Source organism: Mobula birostris, chromosome 13, assembly GCF_030028105.1.
Source record: "Mobula birostris isolate sMobBir1 chromosome 13, sMobBir1.hap1, whole genome shotgun sequence".
Lineage (NCBI taxonomy): Eukaryota > Metazoa > Chordata > Chondrichthyes > Myliobatiformes > Myliobatidae > Mobula > Mobula birostris.
Genome location: NC_092382.1, coordinates 28,615,386 through 28,627,730, shown reverse-complemented (window position 1 = coordinate 28,627,730; position 12,345 = coordinate 28,615,386). Strand labels below are relative to the sequence as shown.

The 12,345-nt window shown below is 48.4% G+C and overlaps 1 pseudogene; it reads right to left on the bottom strand.

The window, feature by feature from the left end:
- Positions 1-437: 437 nt before the first annotated feature.
- Positions 438-12,114, bottom strand: LOC140207867 (uncharacterized; annotated as a pseudogene).
- Positions 12,115-12,345: the final 231 nt, after the last annotated feature.

The window sequence follows — 12,345 nt, the reverse complement described above, 5'->3', positions numbered from 1 at the left end:
TCTGCCGTTCCACAGCCTCCATCTTTAATTTTTCTAACTTGTACGGGAGCCCAAGCTCACTAGGTTTACTTTCAGGAAACACCTCCAACTCCTCCACTTTAAACACACCCTCATATACATAATGTTCAGCTATTATCCTCTGCATCTGTAACCTCCTCATTGTCGATTTCACCTTCACAAGTTTTAACCTTTCAGCAATACTCAAAACGCAATCCTTCTGGTGTCCTTTAGTGCCTCAGAGGTTGGCGCTTCCAGACATCTATCAACATCCATTGCTTCTGCCACACAAATAAATCAAAAGGGATTTCACCAATGAAGTTGGTTAGTAATCTATACACCCCCAAATCTGTTCATATCCAGGATGCAGGCCCCATTTTTTTATGAACCATAACGCTCTAGAAACGAACCAGCAGCAATAAACTACACCTGGAGTCTGGTTTTGATGTTAAATCCACTATCTTTATTAGCATCTACTAACAATATAGTATTTTAAGCAAGATAAACAGAAGTTAACAGTGTTATGCGTACGTGTGTGTAAATATAACTCCCAAACTATTGAACTCGGGGGAAACAAAGCTTGGAGTCTTGAGATGGTGAACTATGAAAGTTCAGTTCAACCACAGAGCAGTTGAGGAGAGAGAGATATTTGTAATCCAGGGTAAATGTCGAGAGAAGGCAATAACGTGAATTCAAGTTTCCATGGTGGTAAAACGAGAGAACAGTCGCTGCAGATTTTATCCGTCATCGTTCCAAATCCATTTACGAATTATCACAGGAAGTGACTTGTCACAAGGGGTATCGTCTTCAAGTGAATTACCACACCACACCCAGGCAAGTGTTAACACATAGGTGGTCTTCATAGGATACCCCAAATCCGATCCACTCCTATGGATCAAATGAGGTGACAACCACACATTTGATGTTCGCTGAATCGATAATTAACCCACCCTTGTGGGCAGAGGAAAGTTCTAAACAGTGACCCTTGGCCACCAGTTCCCTTGTTTCGAACCTTCCATTTTTCCTCCTTCATCTCCATCTGACTCTGAGTATCTGTGTCCTCGGTTAAAACAAGCAGCGAGCGATGTAAACAAGCTGCAAGTCAGACTGATTTCCATTCTTAATCTCTCTCTCTCTCTTAAAATGACAGTCCACAGAAAATGAAACCTAGGGATTCATAACAATGGCCCAGTGTGAACTGACTGGTGTGCCAGTAGGTGGGATGACTGAGTGAATCTCTTCCCACAGTCTGAGCAGGTGAACGGCCTCTCCCCAGTGTGAACTCGCTGATGACTCTGTAGGTTGGATGAGTGAGTGAATCTCTTCCCACATTCTGAGCAGGTGAACGGCCTCTCCCCAGTGCGAACTGACTGGTGTGCCAGTAGGTGGGATGACCGGGTGAATCTCTTACCACATTCTGTTCAGGTGAATGGCTTCTCCCCAGTGTGAACTCGCTGGTGTTTCTGCAGGGTGGACGAATCAGTGAACCTCTTCCCACAGACTGAGCAGTTGAACGGCTTCTCCCCAGTGTGAACTCGCTGATGTCTCTGTAGGTCGGATGACTGAGTGAATCTCTTCCCACATTCTGAGCAGGTGAACGGCCTCTCCCCAGTGTGAACTCGCTGGTGTTTCTGTAGGGTGGACAAATTAGTGAATCTCTTCCCACAGACTGAGCAGGAGAATGGCCTCTCCCGCGTGTGAGCTGACTGGTGTGCCAGCAGTCCGGATGACCTAGTGAATCTCTTCCCACATTCTGAGCAGGTGAACGGCTTCTCCCCAGTGTGAACTCGCTGATGACTGTGTAGGTTGGATGAGTAAGTGAATCTCTTCCCACATTCGGAGCAGGTGAACGGCTTCTCCCCAGTGTGAACTCGCTGGTGACTCTGTAGGTGGGATGAATCAGTGAATCTCTTCCCACATTCGGAGCAGGTGAACGGCTTCTCACCAGTGTGAATTCGCTGATGACTCTGCAGATCGGATGACCAAGTGAATCTCTTCCCACATTCTGAGCAGGCGAACGGCTTCTCCCCCGTGTGAACTCGCTGATGACTCTGTAGGCAGGATGACCAAGTGAATCTCTTCCCACATTCTGAGCAGGTGAACGGCCTCTGCCCCGTGTGAACTGACTGGTGTGCCAGTAGTCTGGATGACCTAGTGAATCTCTTCCCACATTCTAAGCAGGGGAACGGCTTCTCCCCAGTGTGAACTTGCTGATGTCTCTGTAGGGTGAATGACTGAGTGAATCCCTTCCCACAGACTGAGCAGGTGAACGGCTTCTCCCCAGTGTGAACTCGCTGGTGACTCTGTAGGTGGGATGAATCAGTGAATCTCATGCCACATTCTGAGCAGGTGAACGGCTTCTCCCCAGAGTGAATTCGCTGGTGTTTCTGTAGGGTGGATGAATCAGTGAATCTCTTCCCACAGAATGAGCAGGTGAACGGCTTCTCCCCAGTGTGAACTCGCTGATGTCTCTGTAGGTCGGATGACTGAGTGAATCTCTTCCCACATTCTGAGCAGGTGAATGGCTTCTCCCCAGTGTGAATTCGCTGATGTCTCTGTAGGATGGATGAATCAGTGTATCTCTTCCCACAGACTGAGCAGGTGAATGGCTTCTCCCCAGTTTGAACTCGCTGGTGAGCCATTAGGTTAGATGACTGAGTGAATCCTTTTTCCTTTCCCAGAAATTCAGCAGATGACCAGCCTCTACCCAATGTGAACTGACTGGTGTGTCCGCAGGTGGGAAGACCGACTGAATCCTTTCTCACACACAGAACAGATGAATGGCCTTGCCCAGTGTGAACTTGCTGATATACCTTCAATTGAGATAACCGAGTGAATCCATTCCCACTATCTGAGCAGGTGAACGGCCTTTCCCTTGGAAAGTTATGGGCATGTCAGTCGGTCAGAAGACTGAGAGAATACCTTCCCACAGTCTGAACAGGAACGATGGTCGATCCCTTGCTCCAGTTCTTAAATATCTTGACAGGGACAGCAAAACTGGCGTGCCGTGTTTGAGATTGCTGGAGGCAAATTCCTTCTCGTTTTTAACCTGTAAAAAGATTTACAAAATCCATCAATTGGTGTAGGACAACATTTCAGATGAGATTACTTGAGTTGCCAAGGTTTGATCTGATATCACACTGTTACAGTGAGGTTCAACCCAAGTTGGACAGAGAAATCATCTTCTGCATGGGCACAGTGCTGGTATCTGGAGTGACCATCAAATTCTCTGATGCTCTTCCTGTCTCTATAAGAATGGGGCATTTCTGCCATCTCCAATCTGTGACCTGGCTCAGTTTGACTCTCTCCATTGGTATTATTCCCTGTTCCTGCTGAGCCCCATGGATGCCTGGCCCCACAGTAACTGAAACACCCTCTCACAAATAGTCTTTCTTGACATGCATCTGGGATTTTCTTTTATGTATTATTAACTTAAAGTGCCACAGTTTTAACGCCATATAAAAAATTCCTGCTGAGATGAATGGTTGGTCCACACAGCTGTTAAAAGGACTTGGAGTGAATTTTTGTATTATTTCAGGTTCTTGTCACAGTCACAGAAAATTACAACACAGAAACAGGCCCTTTGGGCCATCTGGTTTGTGCTGAACTATTTAAACTGCCCACTTCCATACCCCTACCATCCATGTACCTATGCAAACCTCTTAAATGTTGAAATTGAGCTCGCATGCACCACTTGTGCTGGCTGCTCATTCCACACCCGGATGACCGTCTGTGTGAAGAAGTTTCCCCTCATGTGCGCCTAATATCTCACCTTTCACCCTTAACCCATGGCCTCTGGTTGTAGTACCGCCCAATCCCAGTGGAGAAAGCCAGCTTGCTTTTACCCTGTCTATGCCCCTCTATCACAATCAAATCTCCCCTCGGTCTTCTACATTCTAAGGAATAAAGTCTTGACCTGCTCAATCTTTCCTTATAACCCAAGTCCTCCAGACCTGGCAAAATCCTTGTGAATCTTCTCTGAACTCTTTCAACCTCTTTTACATCTTCCTGTAGGTTGGTGACCAAAACCGCACACAATACTCCAAATTAGGCCTCACCAATGTCTTGTACAAAGTCAACAGAACATCCATCTATTGTTGTCAGTACTTTGGTTCAAAAAGGCCAACGTGCCAAAATCTTTCTTTCCATCCCTATCTAACTGTGACACCACTTTCAGTGAAATACAGACCTGTATTCTCAGATGCCTTTCTTCTACAGCAATCCTCAGTGCCCTAACATTCACTGTGTAAGACCTAGGTCCAACCAAAATGCAACACCTCACACTTGTCTCCATTAAATTCCATTTTGCATTTCTTATCCCATTATTCCAGCTGATCCAGATTGCACTGCAAGCCATGATAGTCTTCCTTGCTGTTCACGACACCACTAATCTTGGTGTGATCCACAAATTTGCTGATCCAGTTAACCACACTATCAACCAGATTACTGATATAGATGACACACAATAACAGATACAGCACTGATCCCTGTGGCAAACCACTAGTCACAGGCCTCCAGTCAGAGAGGCAACCATGTGCTACCACACTCTGGCTTCTCCCAAAGACAGTGACTCACCCAATTTACTATCTCATCTTGAATGCTGAGTGACTGAACCTTCTTGACCAATCTCCCATATGAGACTTTGCCCAGTGCCTTGCTAAAGTCCATGTAGACAACATCCACTGCCTTGCCTTCAACCACTTTCCTCATAACCTCCTCAAGAGACTCTATAAGATTGGATAGACATGACCTGCCGTGCACAAAGCCATGCTGTCTATCCTTTATCAGTCCACACCTATCCAAATACTTACAGTATATATCCGGTTCCTGCACATACATTCCAATAACTTACCCAAAACCTGTTGGGAAACTTTCAGAAACCAAAAGCAGACAACTAAAAAAAAAAGTCAGGTGAGCTCAGGGCATGGAATCATGATACTGTTGTCATTCATGCGTCTTGGTAGCACCCAACAGTCTGAGGCATTTAGAGGAACAAAATATCCTGGCCTCAATATCTCTTGAAAAGCAAGGTTCCCTGCACCTGTAACTTTTCAACTTTTATTTTAGCAGGAAGGCCTCCCACTTACCAAGTACTCCTTTGCCAGAAAGCAGCCTGTTCCAAACCACACTTGTCAGAGCCTTTCTCATACCATCAAAATTGACCTTTCTCCAATTTAGAATCTCAACCCGTGGTGCACACCTCTCGTTTTCCATATTTACTTTGAATCTCATGGCATTATGATCACTAATTTCTGTCACCAGCCCTGGATCATTTCCTAACAGCTTACTGCACACTTCTACGTCAGGAATTCAAATTACAGATTAAGGGCACATTTGACAAACTCTACTCCATCTAGTCCTTTTGCTGTATGGGAGTCCCAGTCAATATATGGAAAGTTAAAATCACTTACTGGAACAACCTTTGCATCTTGGCATGGTGCAATCTCTCTACAAATTTATTCCTCTAAATCCCTCAAACTGTTGGATGCAACCAAGTCCCCACAATGGATACAACTTCATAATTCCCTGTCCTGAGCTCATCTGGCTTTCCTACGATGCTTCTTGCATTGTGATATACACAGCTCAGCACATTCATCGCACCATGCTCAACCATTTGATTGCTGACTCTGTCTGAGGTCTGAACAACATCTGACTGATGTCAAGAAAACAAACTCTCCCTCATTGTCACAAAAACAAAGGAGCTGATTATGGACGACAGGAGGAATGGAGACAGGCTAACCCCTATTGACATCAATGGATCTGGGGTTAAGAAGGTGAACAGCTTTAAATTCCTCAGCATAAACATCACCAAGGATCTCACATATAACCATATAACAATTACAGCATGGAAACAGGCAATCTCAGCCCTTCTAGTCCATGCTGAATGCTTACTCTCACCTAGTCCCACCAAACTGCACTCAGCCCATAACCCTCCATTCCTTTCCTGTCCATACAGCTATCCAATTTTACTTTAAATGACAATATCGAGCCTGCCTCTACCACTTCTGCTGGAAGCTCATTCCACACAGCTACCACACTCTACCACTCCCCTCATGTTACCCCTAAACTTCTGCCCCCTAACTCTCAACTCATGTCCTCTTGTTTGAATCTCACCTACTCTCAATGGAAAAAGCCTATACACGTCAACTCTATCTATCCCCCTCATAATTTTAAATACCTCTGTCAAGACCCCCCTCAACCTTCTACGCCCCAAAAAAATAAAGACCCAACTTGTTCAACCTTTCTCTGTAACTAAGGTGCTGAAACCCAGGTAACATTCTAGTAAATCTCTGTATTCTCTCTATTTTGTTGACATCTTTCCGATTATTCGGTGACCAGAACTGTACACAATACTCCAAATTTGGCCTTACCAATGCCTTGTACAATTTTAACATTACATTCCAGCTCCTATACTCAATGCTCTGATTTATGAAGGCCAGCACACCAAAAGCTTTCTTCACCACCCTATCCACATGAGATTCCACCTTCAGGGAATGATGCACCATTACTCCCAGATCCCTCTGTTCTACTGCATTCTTCAATGCCCTACCATTTACCATGTATGTCCTATTTTGATTATCCTACCAAAATGTAGCATCTCACACTCACCAGCATTAAACTCCATTTGCCATCTTTCATGTACATGGTCTGTACATACCGGCTGTGTTGTGAAAAGAGCACAGCAGCACTTCTTTCACCGCAGATAGTTGAAGAAGTTGGGGATGGGGCCCAAAATCCAAAGGTCTTTCTACAGGGACACACAATTGAGAGCATCCTGACTGGCTGCATCACTGCCTGGTATGGGAACTGTACTTCCCTTAATCGCAGGAACCTGCAGAGAGTGGTGCAGACAGCCCAGCACATCTGTAGATGTGAACTTCCCACTATTCAGGACATTTACAGAGACAGGTGTGTAAAAGGGGCCCAAAGGATATTGGGGACCCAATTCACCACAACCACAAACTGTTCCTGCTGCTCCCATCCAGGAAACGGTACCACAGCAAAGGGACCAACAGGCTCCGGGACATCATCTTCTACCAGGCCATCAGACTGATTAATTCATGCTGATACAATTGTAAACTATGTTATATCGACTGTCCTATGTATAAACTATCTGTTATAAATTACTGTGAATTGCACTTTTAACATTTAGATGGAGATGTAAAGATTTCTACTCCTCATGTATATGAAGGACGTATGTAATAAAGTCAATTCAATTCAATTCACCCTCTCCACTATCTGTTCTGTCATTCTGGCTCCCATTTCCCCTACAACTTATTTTAACCACACCCCCCCTCTCCCCACACTAGCACTAGCGAGCCTTACCACTGGGATATTAGTCCCCTCTTGTTCTGTTCCCCTCACTAACAAATCCCCTATCACCCCTTTGACTTTTCTCTGCCAGGTAATCTCAACAGTTTCTAAAGTGGTCCACCTGTTGTTGTGGGGGATGGCCACAAGAGTACTCTGCGATGGCTATTTAACCTCATTCCCCTTCCTGACTCTCACCCAGTTTCCTGCGTCCTGCACCTTGGGTGTAACTCACCTCTCTTCATGTCATATCTATCATCCCCTCCGACTCCTGGATGATCCGGAATTCATCCATTTCAAGTTCCAACTCCTTAAACTGCAGGGTTACAAGCTGCAGCTGGATGCACATCTTGTACGTCATGGCATCAGGGACACCGGAGCTCTCCCCACCTTCCCACCAATCTCCCCTCAAATTTGTAATGACCAGTGTGCACATAAAGCTTGTATTATGCAATTTTTCCACATGTGCACAGTGAATTTTATATAGAGAGGTATTCATTTTAACAGCTATCAAATCACTGTCTATAAGAACTTTGATCTCCTCTGGGTTTGTTTAAGTTCATCTACACTCTCACACAACCTAAGTTGCAGGCCTGTAACAGGTAATGATGGATTTTCTTGCCAGAGCTTTTGCACACAGTCCATGTGTCATTTGCTTGCTAAATGACGCTTAAAAGTCAGATTTCCAAATATCACTCCACTTCTTCCCACTTGCAAATTCTCCAGCAACTTTTGCATCACCACAATACACACAGGTAACACCAGTTTCTGTATTGTACACAAATATTTCCCCTGAACCCTCCCCCAGGTGACTGACGGTGGTGAACTCAGTGATGGCAATGCCAATGAATATGAAGGGAAGGGCAGTAGTCTGTCTCATTGGAGTCTGGCACATTTGTGATGTGAAAGCTACTTGTTGCCCAGGGCAAAGGTGTTTGATATCATTATGTACCCAGAGAGAATGGGACAAAACATGTTCTCACGGGTAGAAAAGTCCAGAACAAGAGGAGGTAGAACCAGCAACAGACACAAAATGCTGGGGGAACTCAGCAGGCCAGGCAGCATCTATGGAAAAGAGTACTAATGCTGAGTTCCTCCAGCAATTTGTGTGTGTTGCTCGGATTTCCAGCATCTGCAGATTTTCTCTTGTTTGTGACTGGAGGCAGAACAAAGGTGATTTTCACAACAGCTGATGTAAAAGATTTTGTTCTCTTTCTCCGAGTTCCCGATCCTTGCATTTAGACAGCTGGAGCTCAGCTCTGTCTGAGAGACCCATCGGTTCCCATTCCCTCATCAGCCGGAAGCTCCCCGGGGCCCGTGTACGGATGGTGGGGCTGAGAGAGAGGGAAGAGAGCAGGACTGTCCCGGGATTGCGGGTCACGGAGTCCGGAGTCACAGCAACTACCCGAAGTCGGTGTTGGAAACGCCGCCCGGTGAGACCCCCAACCCGGAGACCCCTTCTCACCTCAACCGATCATCCGGGGCCTTTTGTGCCCCGCGCGCTGGTGAGCTCGAGCTTGGTCGGTTTAACGGCTGGGCTACTGATCACGTGACCAGCCCCTCCCCCACCGCTGTCAACAGGGGAGTCACGCGCTGCGCTATTCCCATTGGTGCGAAGCAATGTCAATCACTGCTTCCAACCAATAGTGGAGGCGGACCAGCCGAGAGGGCGTTACCCCCGCTGACTCCGTCTCCCGAACTTTCCGTCACGGCGGGACAACCGTCAAAGTAAATGTCCGCTTTCTGATTTATTTCCATTTCCCTCCGAGGGAAGTTGGGGCGTTTGTGAAGCGTCTCCTGCGGCCGGAGTCTGATGTGTCGCTGAGAGGTAGGAGGAGACCGCTCGGCCCGTCGGTTTGATGCCGGTTCCCCGGGGAGGGAGAGGATGAAGACGGTGAGAGAGGGGGCGGACAGGATGTTTGTCCCGGTGGGGACAGGAGGGGCTCATCTGTGGAAATGTCTGAGCCCACGGTGGTGGCGATTCACCACATTGGGGGGCAAACACCGGCAGACTGTTGCCCTGCAAGCGGGGCCGATGGTCCGGGAAAAGTGACAATTATTTGTGTTTTGTTGAGACTGTACCGGGAATATGGTGTAAAATCCCGCTCCCCACACTAACACGGGTCACACAGACCAAAGAACAAACTGCCGGAGGAACTCAGTGGGTCGGGCAGCATCTGTGGAGGGAAATGGACCGTCAACATTTCGGGCCGAGACCCTCCCTCTGGACTGAGAGTGGACGGGAAATAGTCCGAGAAAAGAGGTGAGGGGTGGGGATGGGGCAAGAGCTGGGGAGTGAGAGGTGGGTCCAGGTGAGGGGGAGGTGGGAAGGTGGAAATAGTGACGGGGGTGGGAGGTGAGTGGTTGGGGCAACACGGGGCTGCAGAAGATGGAAATTAATTCCATAGAGGATTAACAAAGAGATTAGAGAGTATTTGTTATAGAGAGTGCAATGAAGATTCACCAGACTGATCCCTGGAGTGGTGGGGTCATCATATGAAGAAAGATCAAATGTGATAACCCTTTCATTTAGAGAATCGAGGACTGAGAGGTGAACACATTGAAATGCACAACATCATTACCGGCTGAACCAGGGATCCCAGTCTCTGAAAAAGGGGGTGGACTGTCCGGGACTGAGATGAGGGGAAATGTCTCCATTCCGAGGGTGGTGAATGTCTGTAAATCCCCACCACAGAGGCCGGTGAAGACTCAGTGATCGTCCTCACATAAAACAGAGGCCGGCAGATGTGTGGAGACCGGAGGGATCGAGGAAATGAGGATCGGGCAGAAACATGTGGCTGAGATGGGAGAGCAGCCGTCATCTTGTTGATGGTTAGCGGGGCTGAATGGCCGCCTCCTGCTGTTTCTCACTTGATGTTTCCTGTCCAGTGAGGCTGGAGGAATGTGAATAGTAATTAGTGTTCATACACATGGAGGGGTTTAAATGAAACCTGCACATTTCCTGTTTGGGTCTGAATTGAGTGATTAGATCAGACCGGACGCAGCTTTGTCATTGTGCCGACTCCAGATACAAAGCCAATGAAACGCAGTTGGCATCTGAACTCGGGGGGGTGGGGGGGGTCGGGACCGTCACGTGACGGCTCTGCCCATTTACCTGGCCGGAAACACGTCACCTGCCAATCAAGGTTTGACCCCGCCTGGCCCATCAATGCACACCTCACCATTGGCCTCGTTAATTAGCCTTGTACTTGGCCTCGGGTAATTGGCCTTTGTAATCAGTTTAACCCTGCTGGCACCGAGCCATTGGCTTCCCTGTGAATCACCTGGGCTGGACCTTCCAGACCTATAAAGCAGCCCACGTGTGCATGACCCTTTCTCTTTTGTGCTGCCTCCGAGGGACCACCGTGCTGTCCGTGAGTTGTGCTTTGAATAGGGTTGGGAGTGTGGATATTGTCCCTAAGCAGAAGAGCCGCGCCTGCACAAAGTCAAGGGTGGTTGTATACTTTGTCCCCACGCGATTTAATGTGATTTATTGCTGATCCGACTACTGTAAGTTGTGCACGTGTTGCTTCCGTTGCCATTTTCCCCCGTTTGCCTTCTGTAAATAAAATCCTTCACTACCCAGACTGTGAGCCCAGAGCCCTTGACTTTGAGACCTGCAGAATCTGTTTCCTCACTGGCGCTGCGTGGGGAAAGTGTTCTGGAACAGGGGCAAAATGGCCAGTAGAGGCACCGAGCGTAGGATTCCCGGCTGGACCGACGAGAGAGGGATTTGAGGCCTGGCGGACCACGGTAAACCGGTGGACTGGCCCGAGCAGTTGGACCCACGTTGCGAGCACCTGGCCGCGGGGCTGCTCCGGCTGTGGGATGAGGGGGGCCCCAACATGAGCCTCTCTCATTAAGAGGCGAGCGCCCCGGGGAGCCTGTCTGATCAACAACACCCCACGGGCGCCGCAGCCGAAGATCCGGGTAGGCTCTACCCTGTGGGATCGGGTGGTGACCGCTGTGAGGGTCCGATACCCCACCCTCCTGGAGTGGGATCTACACCGGCGCCCGCAATGGGGTACGGTCAGTCAGGGCACCCGGGTTGTTAGAGAGTGGGCGCTGGTCAACGGCATCTACCAGGGAGCCTGCGACCGTAATTTTTTATAAAACACCCGGGTGACCGGTACCCTCACAGGATACCTGGTCAGCACCGCGCACCCCGATATAGTCAGTGATCCTGCCCCTCATGACACCAGCTAACGGGAGGACCGTGCGGGATGGTATCACTCTCCTTGAATAGATGCAGTGGGGGCAGAGGCAAGGGCTGGAGACAAGCCCTCCCCGTTTTACGCGCAGGCAGCTGTACATGGACATGGATCCCCAACCCTGACCTCTACACCCTGTGGAAGGAGCTTTGTGGCGGTGGGGTGGTGGGCAACTGGGCGATTGCACTCATTCTCGTTATTTATCATCGCTGTGTGTATATTATGTTGTCTGCCAAATTTTTATGAGCACGTCTGTCTTACTTTAGTTCTGTATAGTCAGATATAGCGTTCACCTTATAAATAGAGTAAGATGTATTCCTTTCCTTTTCACTGCGGTAACGCCTGGCGAGTGGCGAGGCTGCCGAGGGGTGGACTGTGCTGACTGTCACGTGACAGCACCGCCCACGCCTGGTCAGAAGACACGCCCCCTGCCAATCAAGGATTGACCCCTCCTCGCCCATCACTGCACACCTAACCACCGGCCTTGTAATCAGCTTAACCCTGCCGGCACCGAGTCGTTAGCGTTCCTGTGAATTACCTGGGCCGGGCACTTCAGCCTTCCTGCATGAGAAGGGCTGGACGCTCTCTTTGCCATTTCCGAGGGACCACTCTGCTTCATTCCAGGCTGAGAACCGTGGAACAGCGCTGGAGGAAATTGTTGGTAAGCTGTGCATTGAATAGGGTTGGTGATTGCCCCTGATAGCATTGAGCCGTGCCTGTACAGTGAAGGGGCTCGGGCATCGTATTGACTTTTCCCTTGAATGTGTGTGTGTGTACTTTATTCCCACGTTCGTTATTAATCGTCTGCGTGTGTTTTCCTGCCGAC